Genomic DNA, 12513 nt, shown 5'->3' on the forward strand with positions numbered 1-12513 from the left:
TGGTGTCTTTAGGTCTGGGTTAATTCTGTTTGGGACCCTCTGGGCTTCTTGAATCTTTCTGTCTTTGATGTTGTCTAGACTAGAGAAGTTTTCAGCTACTATGGCCTGGAAAATGCTTTCTTCCTCTCCTTCTCTTTCTTCCTCTGGTATGCCAATAATGCGGATATTGTTTCTTTTGAAGTCATCCCATAGGACTCTGTTGTTGTTTTCAGCATCTCTTTTTTTTTTTTCCTCCAGGGTTATTGCTGGGCTTGGTGCCTGCACCATGAATCCACCGCTCCTGGAGGCCATTTTTCCCCTTTTTATTGCCCTAGTTGTTGCAGCCTCGTTGCGGTTATTATTGCCATTGTTGACGTTGCTTTGTTGTTGGACAGGACAGAGAGAAATGGAGAGAGGAGGGGAAGACAGAGAGAGAGGGGGAGAGAAAGATAGAAACCTGCAGACCTGCTTCACCGCTCGTGAAGCGATTCCCCTGCAGGTGGAGAGTCGGGGGCTCGAACCGGGATCCTTACGCCGTCCCTGCGCTTTGCGCCACGTGCGCTTAACCCACTGCGCCACCGCTCGACCCCCTTCAGCATCTCTTAATCTCTTTTTGAGATCTCTTACTTCTTTTTTAGTTGTCTCTAATTCATCCTCAATCTTGCTAATTCTGTCTTCAGCCTCATAGATTCTATTCTCTCTGCCCTCTACTGTTTTCTGGAGTTCATCTATTTTGTTGCCCTGCTCTGATACTGTTTTAGCTTGTTCAGTTAGTTGCATTCTTAGCTCAGTGATTTCAGCTTTCAGCTCTCTAATAACCATTAGATAATTAGTATTTTCTTCCATATTCTCATTTGTTGTTCCTGCATTTCTGATTACAATTTTTTCAAATTCTTTACTCACTCCTGTTATTATTTCCTTAGCTAATGTTTGGATGTTAAACTCGTTATTTTGTGCTTCACCCTCTGGAGGACTTTTAGCTGGACTCTTGTCCTGGTTCGATTCTCCAATATTTTTTCTTGTTGTTTTAACCATTTTATATATTATGTTATGAGTTCCCTTTATCAGTACTTTTCAAATTATTGATCACTATTGCCTGGATTGACTTGTGTCTAAGTAAGTTAATTAAAGGGTTCACAGTGGTGGAAGTTCACAGTTGTTTCAATCCCCGTGTTGGAGCTCAGTGGTTTAAAAGCCTCTTTCTTTTTTTCTTCTTCCCTGTAGGCTATGGGAGCCTGAGGGCTTTTAAACTGTCAATAGGCTTCTTAGCTTAATCACTGACTCCTGACCAAGAGATAAATCAGGGTGTGGCAGAGATAATCCAGTGGTTATGCAAAGAGACTTTCACAGCCCCTCAGCTATGCCACCGAGGTGTAGGTTTCCTGGTTAGATCTCTGTCCCCTGGTGTCCCTCCCTGTTGCTGCTCCAGATTCTGAGGGTAGTAGCAATGGAAACTCAGAGTTGCGCTTGGTGAGTCTCTGGGGAGTCCTCTCCTCCCTTAAGCTGTCCCCTTGTTGTGGGGCAGACTGGAGGTGGTGTCTCAACTGATAAACTGCTGAACTGTTAGCAGTCACTTAATCTCTCCTTAGGCCCCTCTCTCCTCTCTGTCACCAGCCACGTGTGTTTGTACTCACGGGTGATTTACTGGGTTCCTGTGGTCATTCTAGTCCTGTCTTGTTTCGGTCCCGGGTGGTCTCCTTTGGTATTCCTAGTTGATCTGGGAGAGGAGAGGAGAGAAAGCGATCTGCTGCTCCTCGTAGCTCTGCCTCCGGAAGTCTAATTGGACATATATTTTAGATACACAAAATAAGCAGTTATCATCAGGGGTTAAGAGTATGCTATAACAACAAGAGTATGCTATAACAACAAGTATGCTATAACATACAACAAAAAAAAGAGTACGCTAGGTCCATTAAGTCTGAGTATAGTTATCAAAAGATTAGTCCCATAAGATAAGTAATTATCCCGGCAGAAGGATACCGGTTTGAGCCCCCGGCTCCCCACCTGCAGGGGAGTCGCTTCACAGGCGGTGAAGCAGGTCTGCAGGTGTCTGTCTTTCTCTCCCCCTCTCTGTGTTCCCTTCCTCTCTCCATTTCTCTCTGTCCTATCCAACAACAACAATAACTACAACAATAAAAAAACAAGGGCAACAAAAGGGAATAAATAAATAAATATTAAAAACAAGAAAACATATAAGATAAATAATTATCAGCTGAGGTCAAGGTTGCTCATAGCTGTAGAGGGGTCTTAAAAGTTCACTGCACGTGGAGCGAAGTACAAGGACCAGTGGAAGGATCTCAGTTCGAGCCCGTAGCTCCCCACCTGCACCGGAGGCACTTCACAAGTGGTGAAGTAGGTCTGCAGGTGTTTGTCTTTCTATCCCTCTCTCTGTCTTCCCCTCCTCTCTCCATTTCTCTCTGTCCTATGTAACAATGACGACATCAATAGCGACAACAGTAATAACTACAACAACAATATAAACAACAAGGGCAACAAAAGGGAAAATAAATAAATATATTTTTTAAAAGAACTTTAAAAGAAAACGTTTACCAGCTTGGCACAGGCACTGCTGTGCGAGCTGCTTGACACGGTACCAGCGTCACAGGAAGTTCAGCACGGCTGGACTCTCCAGGCCAAACTGAAACCATTTTGCCTTTTGCCATGTATAGGGCTTGGGATTAAGCTCTGTGTGGTCTTAATAATCTTTACCTATGGCCGGGCTCAGAGCCTGGTCAATAACAAAAATAATGAAAAAACCTGCACTGCACTCTGTAAGATTGATCATAATGGAACAAGCAATAGCAGTAATGCAGAATTTTTTAGGAGACTCCAAGAGGAAGAAATGTTTTCCTCTTTATCTACACCACTTCCTTTAGTATTCCCACTAAAACATAGAGAAATATTCATTTTTCCCACAGTGGAGGGGCCACCTTACATAGCACAATTAATAAATAAAAGTTATGATACCCACCTAGATACAATGGGCCTTTTAATCTACCACCCACCACTATGCTCCCACCTCCTTATGCAGGAATAGTGCACGAGAACCTAGGTCACACAGTGAGCACACACAGAAGATGGATTCCAGCTAGAGAGCTGAACTTTATGCAGAGGCTGGCCAGGTCAGCACCACCTTGGTGCCTTCTCTGTAAGGAACAAAACAAAACCCCTTGATCAAACAGTGGAACCGATTTTATGAAAAATGGGCTGCTCAATTTGTTTAAGGCCCCTAGAAACATAACAAGCTTGAACTTTCTATGAACCATTGGCTTCTGATGCATAGGGGCAAGAGAATGGCATAAACATGCAGGTAGAATATTAATCTTAATCAATAGGACATCTGCCTAGCACACAGGTACAGGAATAACAAAAGACATAGAAACTGTGATGTGATCTCTAGAGAGAAAAGAGCCCCTGGATGTGAATGTTCCACAAAGTAGGAGGTGTTCCCTACCTGTGCTGTTCTTACTTGGTGATTTTTGTTTTAATAATAAAAGCCTTGTTGACTTTTGTATTAATAATCAAAGCCTTGGTGATTTATGTGTTAGTGACCAAAGCCTTGGTGATTTTTGTTTGAATGATCTGAGCCTTATGAGACTATAAAATAAAGTTCTGCCTGAGCATGGCAGAAGTGTCTCTCTCCTACTCTTAAAGCAGTTGACGTGTCTCTCATCTCATTCTCGCCGATGCCCCTCATCTTTCAGGATACCCTAATAACCTGCTGGGATTGGCCCCCATCACTGGCTAGCTGAGTCACAAGTGTTCAGTTCCCAGGAGAAGTAGCCATGGCAGATTCCTGGAGCACCTCTGCAGAGATGCTTCTGACCAGGAGAAGCAGCGGCCATAGAGAGACAGCTGCTCCAAGTCCATGTGTTTATACATTCCTTTGTGTCCCTGCCTCAGGCTGACGTCATTCGTATGCTAATCGTTCCAAACTCCCTTTAGGGTCACAACACCCAGTTCCTTGAGCAGGCATAGTACTATGTGTGTTCAACCAGGTGTGCCACCAACTGGACCCATGTCTTCGACTTCTTTCAATGCCGTCTTGTTTTTGTGGTGTAAAGACTTTTTGTATCCTTGATTAAGCCTCAGCATTTTGTTTCTAATACTATTACAAAATTATTGGCTTTTATTTCTTTTTCCAGTCAATTCATTATTAGTATACACTACTGCTAAAATTGAAATTGAACACAAAAGGGTTGCATTTCTTTTTTTTTTTCTTCATTTTCCCTTTTGTTGCCCTTGTTGTTTTTTTCATTGTTGTTGTCATTGTTAGATAGGACAGAGAGAAATGAAGAGAGGAGGGGAAGACAGAGAAGGGGAGAGAAAGATAGACACCTGCAGACCTGCTTCACCGCCTGTGAAGTGACTCCCCTGCAGGTGGAGAGCCGGATCCTTACACAGGTCCTTGCGCTTCATGCCACGTGCACTTAACCCGCTGCGCTACCTCCCGAACTCCCACACAAAGACTTTTGATAAAGAAACTTGTCAGGGGCCAGTTAGTGGTGTTCCTGGTTGAGCTTACATGTTATAATAAACCTGGGTTCAAGTCCCTGGTCCCCACCTGCAGGCAGAAAGCTTCAAGTGTTTCTCTCCCTCTCTGTCTTCCCTTTCCCTCTCAATTTCTCTTTGTCTCTATCCAATAAATAAAGAGAATTTTAAAAAGATAAGGAAACTTGTCAAATACAGCTAAGTTTAACCCACTACTGTGAAGGTTAATTTTTTTTCTGACTTAGTGTTATTTATGCATTGAAGCCAATGTGCTATTTTCTGTGCCCTGTTAGCCCATTTTTCTGGGAACTGGAGACAAAGACAGGCATCTTCAGTTTCTTGTTTTTCTCATGCATACTGATGGCTAATGGAAATTAGTCTGTTTATTTTATTTTATAGTCTGTTGTACTCCCTTCACAGGGCCAGGTTAACTGAATTTCTTAGGAGGTTTTGTTTGTTTTGCCACCAGGGTTATCCAGAGGTTCAAGCCCCTGACCTTCACCTGCAGAGAAGAAAGCTTCCGGAGTATGGAAGCAGGGTGTGTTTCTCTTCTCTCCCTCTCCCTCTCTACCAGAGCACTGCTCTACTCTGGTTTATGGTGGTGCTGAGGATTGAACCTGGGACTTCAGAGCCTCAGGCAAAAGAGTCTCTTTGCATAACCATTATGCTACCCTCCGCCCCCTTCACTCTTTTTAAAACGATAAATAAGTATATATATATTGAACAGAGTCAGAGAAATCAAGAGGGAAAGGGAAGATAGAGAGGGAAAGAGGGTAAGGGGTAGATAGCATAATGGTTATGCAAACAGACTCTCATGCCTGAGGCTCAATCCCCCACACCACCATAAGCCAGAGTTTAACAGTGCTCTGGTTAAAAAAAAAAAAAAAGAGTGAAGGGACAGATTGAGAGAGACACCTGCAGCACTGCTTCCCCTCTGCAGGTGGGGACCCCAGGGCTCAAACCAAGTTCTTAAATATGGTCACATACTGATTATTGGCATTGCATGTGCCAGATGAATGCTCTGGTTCCATCTCTCTCTCTCTCTCTCTCTCCTCCAAGGTTTTAGCTGGGGCTTGGTGCCTGCTCTATGAATCCACTGCTTCTGTGACCTTTTTTTTTTTTTTCTTCAATTTTTTGGATAGGAGGGAGAGAGAAAGACACCTGCAGATCTGCTTCACCTCTTGTGAAGTGACCCCCACCCCTGCCCTGCATGTGGGGAACTAGGGGCTCCAGCCCAGATCCTAGCACTGGTCCTTGTGCTTCATACTATGTGCCCTTACTGCTCCAGTTCTCTTTTCTTTTTTTTTAATCTTTATTTATTTATTTTTACCAGAGCACTGCTCAGCACTGGTTTATGGTGGTGCAAGGGTTTGAACCTGAGACTTTGGAGCATCAAGCTCTTTGCAAAACTTTCTTTGAAAGTCTCTTTGCATAACTATTATCTACCCCTGCCTCTCTTTTCCTCCATCTCACTACAACAACAACAAATAATAATGATAATGATAACAATGAAAAGTTTACATTTCTATAACAGTTGAAATTTTTATATTGATCTTATTTTCTCCTGAATTTACATTTCCACAGAAGTTTATGCTAATATGGAATATTATAGAATTTTATGCTAATATTTATACTATAGAATTTTATCCTAATATTTTCACAGAATTTTATGCTAATATTTTATGCTAATATGCTACATCCAAGTCTTTATTTGATCATCCTACTATACTTATTTGTACCAAATATAGTTTAAAATAAAATATTTGTGCTACATCAGGTGTGCCAATGCCCAGACCCTCCAAATATACTTTAAAATATTGAAACATTGAGGGCTGGGAAGATAGCATAATGGTTATGTAAAATCCTTTAGTGCCTGAGTCACCACAGGTCCCAGGTTTAATCCCCAGTACCACCATAAACCAGAGCTGAGCAGTGCTCTGGTTAAAAATAAATAAATATTGTCGAATGTAAAACATTAATTCCCCAATAAAGAAAAAAATACATACATACATAAATACATAATATTGAACTTGAAAAGTTATTTTTGATGGGACACAAACTGATCTGAGTCAGATGTGCAGCTATTAGTAATAGATAATAAATTTGAACACTTGTTTGCTAGAAGATTTAAATATGAAATTTAAATCTTTTTCAGTATGTCCCACACAATAATGCACAAGACTGAGTCCAATGAATGAACTGTCTTTTTATGGGCACCAGTAACGGAAGGACTTGTACATTTCAGAGACATTAGAAGCATTTTGGGATTCCGTGTTGACAGGACTTCAAAAGTATTTCCCGGGCAAAGGGAGAACCAGGTGTAAAACCTCTAGCAGAGGATGGTTTCGATCCATCGACCTCTGGGTTATGGGCCCAGCACGCTTCCGCTGCGCCACTCTGCTGCTGGAGAAATACAGTGGTACATCCTCCCTCAAGGAGCAGCCGCCCCGCCTTGCCCGAGCGGAGCACTGGCGGTTCCTCTCAATCTTTTACCTCCGGGCACCGGCTGCCGCCCCCAGACTCGTCCAGCCCCAGGCTCCTCCAGGCCCCGCCGCTCCACAGCTGCACTTGTCTCCCATGTAAAAACAATGACAATTTCCTTACAATCGCTTGAATTAAAAACAAAACAAACAAAAAAACCGCTTTTTATTTACTGGAAGGCTGTAATTTTAGTCTTTTTTTTTTTTAAACTAATAAAAAAGAGAGAGAGGGAGGGAGAGACAGAAGAGACACCTGTAACACTTCACCACTCTCAAAGCTTCCCCCCCCCCCGCAATTGGGGAGCAGGGGCTTGAACCTAGGTCCTTGTGTGCTGTTATGTGCTCACTCAACCAGATGCACCACTGGCCCCTGTTTGAAGTTTTCTTACCACAGTGTATGACTAGATTCAGTTTATGGATTCTTAGTCAAATATGACACACATTTTATCTTTCCTAAGTCTATCACAGCTTTTTTTTTTAAGTAATTTATTTCTTTATTGGGGAATTAATGCTTTACATTCAACAGTAAATACAATAGTTTGTACATGCATAACATTCCCCAGATTCCCATTTAACAATACAACCCCCACTACGTCATTCATCATCTTTCATGGACCTGTATTCTACCCACCCCAGAGTCTTTTACTTTGGTGTAATACTCCAATTCCATTTCCGGTTCGACTTGTGTTTTCTTTTCTAATCTTGGTTTTCAACTTCGGCCTGAGAGTGAGATCATCCCATATTCATCCTTCACTTTCTGACTTATTTCACTCAACATGATTTTTTCAAGGTCCATCCAAGATCGGCTGAAAACGGTGAAGTCACCATTTTTTACAGCTGAGTAGTATTCCATTGTGTATATAGACCACAACTTGCTCAGCCACTCATCTGTTGTTGGACACCTGGGTTGCTTCCAGGTTTTGGCTATTACAAATTGTGCTGCCAAGAACATGTGTGTACACAGATCTTTTTGGATGGATGAGTTGGGTTTTTTTTCTTTTTTCACCAGAGCACTGCTTAGCTCTGGTTTATGGAGGTGTGGGGAACTGAGCATGGGACTTTGGAGCCTTCACCAAAAAAAAAAAAAAAAAAAAGCTTTCCCCTTGCAGGTGGGGACCAGGAGCTTGAACCCAGGTCCTTGAGCACTGTAACATGTATGCTCAACCAGGTGCACCACCACCTGGCCCCTCTCACTGTCTTTTTCTTTGGAAAGGGGGGGGCTGCCGGGGGGGGGGGGACACGACACACGACAACATCCATACAGACTCAGGTGTGGGACCTGTGCCAAGTCACCCCAGAGCACTTGGGTCCTCTTCAGCCTTGGGTCCTTGGACACAAGCCAGGCCTATGTTCTCCACTGCAGCAGGCCAGAGGGGCTGGGGGGTGGCGGGCTGCATCCAGAAGACGTGGCCCTGCCTCCATCATTGCTGAGGACAGAAATGGGACTGAGTGTTAAGGACAGGCAAGCCCACTGCTCTGGCATTGCTCAGCTCTGGCTTATGGTGGTGCTGGAATTGAAGTTGGGAGCTCAGAATCTCAGGCATGAAAGCTGTTTGCATACCATTATGCTGTCTTCTCAGCCCTAATTGTTGTTATATTGTTTTTATTCTCACCAACAAAATATGATGAGAGTTCAGACTGCTCCGTCTAGTAGGACTAACAAATGATAGTGTGGATTTTTAAAAGATTGTCATGTATGTATGTATGTATTTATGAGGAGAGAAAACAAGAGGGGGCCAGGTGGTGGCGCACCTGGTTAAGTGCTCACATCACAGTGCACAAGGACCCAGGTTCAAGTCCCTGGTCCCCACCTGCAGGGGGAAAGCTTCACGAGTGGTAAAGCAGGGCTGCAGGTGTCTCTCTGTCTCTCTCCCTCTCTATCTCCCCCTTCCCTCTCAATGTCTCTCTGTCTCTATCCAATAATAAATAAATAAATAATTTTTAAAAAAGAGAGAGAGAGCATTGATCTGGCACATATGATGCTGGAAATCAAACTTGAGACCCCAAACTTGAAATTCCAATCCCTTATCTAATCTTTCATATCCGGAACAGCAGGTGAGGATGATTTTATTATATATATTATAATATTATATGTTAGGGTGTGGGAGATAGCATAATGGTTATGCAAAGAGATTCTCATGCCTGAGGCTTTGAAGTCCCAGGTTCAATCCCCCACACCACCATAAGCCAGAGCTGAGCAGTGCTTAGGTTAAAAAAAAAAAAAAAAGTCAGGCGGTAGCGCAGTGGGTTAAGCGCACGTGGTGCAAAGTGCAAGAACCTGTGGAAGGATCCCAGTTCGAGCCCCCGGCTCCCCAACTTAAGGGGAGTCACTTCACAGGCGGTGAAGCAGGTCTGCAGGTGTCTGTCTTTCTCTCTCCCTCTCTGTCTTCCATTTCTCTCTGTCCTATCCAACAACAACGACACAATAACAAAGATAACAATAACCACAACAATGGTAAAACAACCAGGGTAACAAAAGGGAAAAAATGGCCTCCAGGAGCAGTGGATTCGTGGTGCAGGCATTGAGCCCCGGCAATAACCCTGGAAGCAAAATATATATATAACATTTATATATATACATATATATATATATAACATTATAAAATAATTATATAACATTATTTTTTTAAAAAGGTGGGCAGTAGTGCAGCAGGTGGAGCGCACATGGCACAAAGCGCAAGGACCAGTGTAAGGATCCTGGTTGAGGGCCCAGCTCCCCACCTGAAGGAGAGATGCTTCACAAGCGGTGAAGCAGGTCAGCAGGTGTCTATCTTTCTTTCCCCCTCTCTGTTGCCCCACCTCTCTCGATTTCTCTTTGTCCTATCCAACAACAATGACATCAGTAACAACAATAATAATAATAACCACAACAATGATAAAAAAACAAGGGCAACAAAAGGGGAAAAAAATAATCTCCAGGAGCAGTGGATTCGTGGTACAGGCACCGAGCCCCAGCAATAACCTTGGAGGAAAAAGAAAAAAAAAAAATATATATATATATATATATAAAACATTATATAGTAAATCCATATCTAAGACCTTGAGAGAATTATAATGGTTTCCATTGGAAGGGTGTAGGGGCACAGAACTCCATGGTGGGAGTGGTGTAAAATTATACCCCTATTATCTCATCATCTTGTAAATAGCTATTAAACCACTAATACAATTTTTTAAAGGATTACGATTTTAGGGGCTATATCTATGCAAGAAACCAAAAAACAAAAGATGTTTCTAGTAGTTAGGGGTGGTTAGTAGAGTATTAATAGGGATCAAGTTAGTTGAAGGCTCCAAGAAATACTGTAGTAGGAAAAATATCCAGAAGAATAAAGCTTTGGACAGACAAAGGGGGAAAAATATGGAGTACTTAAACAAACAATGAAAATACTATTTTGCCCTGCACTGGGGAAGTAGCTGTGATAAAGGACTTTCATGGCTGGGGCATCAAATATCCTAGGTTCAATTCGCAGCACCACTGCCACGCACCACTCAAATCCAGAATGATGGGTCTGACAGGGTCAGCACCCAGGAAAACTCTCTTTAAGGAAGAAGAATTCTGGGAGTGGGTCTTGGCATCCTGAGCAGATCTAAATTGGAAACTCTGGTTATTATTTTCATTATGTACATGGTAATGATGCCGTGTAATCGGGGATGAACAGTCCCTGTTCCCAGATTAGATACAGATGAACAGGAAATGAGGTGGACGTCAAATACATAAAGTCGTAGGAAAAATTCTTAGTAATACTTACTCACCTCCTCTTATGAAATATGTTAAAACTCTACACAAAATACTTTCTGCTAAGCCTATTACTCAGAAATGCATCACCCCATGAAGCACGACATTTCTGTGTAAAACCGCAAGGCCATCTAATCAAGAAATGAGCTTTGCTTTCTGTTCCAGATATTGTTTATGTAAGACTGAAAGATATATAAACTCTCACTGGATGAATAAAAATTGAGCTCAGGTTCCCCCTCCAACAGAGTGTGGTGTATTCTGTTCTCCCTGCGCCAATTCCTGACCCACCTGGTGGTTGCCTTCAGAGTTCCCTGTTCCTTCCTGCTGCTCTTCCACTCCAACGGTCTGTCTTACACCACCAAAAGCCAGAGCTGAGCAGTCCTCTAGCAACAATGAATAAGTAAATCCCCTCGTTAACTTTTACTACAACAAAACATACAAAAGCAAAAAAAAAAAAAAAAATTATGATCCAGCAATACCACTCCTTGCTCTATATTCAAAGGACATGAAACTGTGAAATTTTGAAGGAATCTATGTACCCCAATGCTTAGATCTGCATTATTTACAATAGCCAAGGTGTGGAAATAATGCAAGTGACCACCCACGGATGGATCTGGAGGTGACTGTGTTGGATTAAGTAAGAAAATGAAAGACAACTACCAATGGTTTTCTTTTTTGTGGAATATAAATAACTGAAACATATGCATTTGCAAAGGAAAAAAAAGGGGTGGGGGTAATAGCAGACAATATCTAAGACACTGTGAGGACTACAGATGTTATCCTGGGTGGAATGGGGAACACACAGAACTTTGGTGGAGGGAGCAGTGTGCGACTATGGCCCTACTGTCTTGTAGACCATTAGTGAGTAATAAAGTGAAAAAAAATGCAAACATAAAGTTATAAAAGCCCTCTTGTGTTCTTTATTTAACTACCCTCCTGAATTTTTTTCTATTTTATTTTTAAACTTATTTGTTTGTTTATTTATTTATTCTATTTTCACCAGAGCACTGCTCAGCTCTGGTTTATAGTGGTGCAGGAGATTGAACCTGGGACTTTTGGAGCCTTATGCTATTTGCCCCCTAACCTTCCTGAATTTCTGTGTAGACTTTTCTTTCTCAATGCTATACCGAGGTCTTTCAAAGTCGTCAATTTCAGATGTATGAATACAGAAAACAAGAGACCCAGGTCACAGGTCAGCCTAGATTTAGATCGCAGTCTCCAAGTCTCCCTTTCGCCCCCTAGTGGTGCCGCAGGGTTAGCGTGGGAAAGCGATGCTCTTAGCAGAGGTGACTCGTCTGAATACCCACCATGCACTGCGCAAGGGCCAGTTTTTAAAACAATGAAATTAAAACTTTTTTCCATATATAGTTTCAGAATATAGAACACATATTTTTATAGTTCATAAAGAAAGTCTTTTGAGGCACTAACTGTTCATGAGTTCTAACGACCATCAGTTTACTAGGAGTGTGCTTTACTCGAGAGCGGAGTTGCCAAGCCTCAAAATATGCTCTGGTTTCTCTTCAGATCGCATAAATCTTTCGCCTTTTACTAAAGATTTCCGTGGAGAGAAACAAATCCGAGTCTTAACTCAATTTTTTGAGGCCCTTTATTATAAGGGTTACGTTTAGTTGGTTCAGAAAGAAAGACTATTTACCAGCACTTTGCTGTAACAACCTGAACTAGTGGTTTAATAACATTCACCTGACTTTAGTTTTCGCCGTAACCCATAGTTTTCCCATAACCCAGTCTCTCCAATGAGCTTTTCTCTATTAATCTCTGGGAGTACGGATCAGACCAAAGAAAATAGGACACATGTGTCCCTTAGGAGGA

General features: G+C 42.2%; 2 non-coding genes across 2 annotated transcripts; one reads left to right on the forward strand and one right to left on the reverse strand.

The window, feature by feature from the left end:
• Nucleotides 1-6800: 6800 nt before the first annotated feature.
• TRNAM-CAU (transfer RNA methionine (anticodon CAU)) lies at nucleotides 6801-6872 on the reverse strand. Its single transcript has one exon. It is a non-coding gene; the product is annotated as a tRNA-Met (tRNA).
• Nucleotides 6873-12187: 5315 nt separating this feature from the next.
• Nucleotides 12188-12303, forward strand: LOC132533306 (U5 spliceosomal RNA). The gene has a single exon (XR_009545186.1). It is a non-coding gene; the product is annotated as a U5 spliceosomal RNA (small nuclear RNA).
• The last annotated feature ends 210 nt before the right edge of the window (nucleotides 12304-12513 follow it).

Source organism: Erinaceus europaeus, chromosome 15 (genome assembly GCF_950295315.1).
Source record: "Erinaceus europaeus chromosome 15, mEriEur2.1, whole genome shotgun sequence".
In the NCBI taxonomy this organism is placed as follows: Eukaryota; Metazoa; Chordata; class Mammalia; order Eulipotyphla; family Erinaceidae; genus Erinaceus; species Erinaceus europaeus.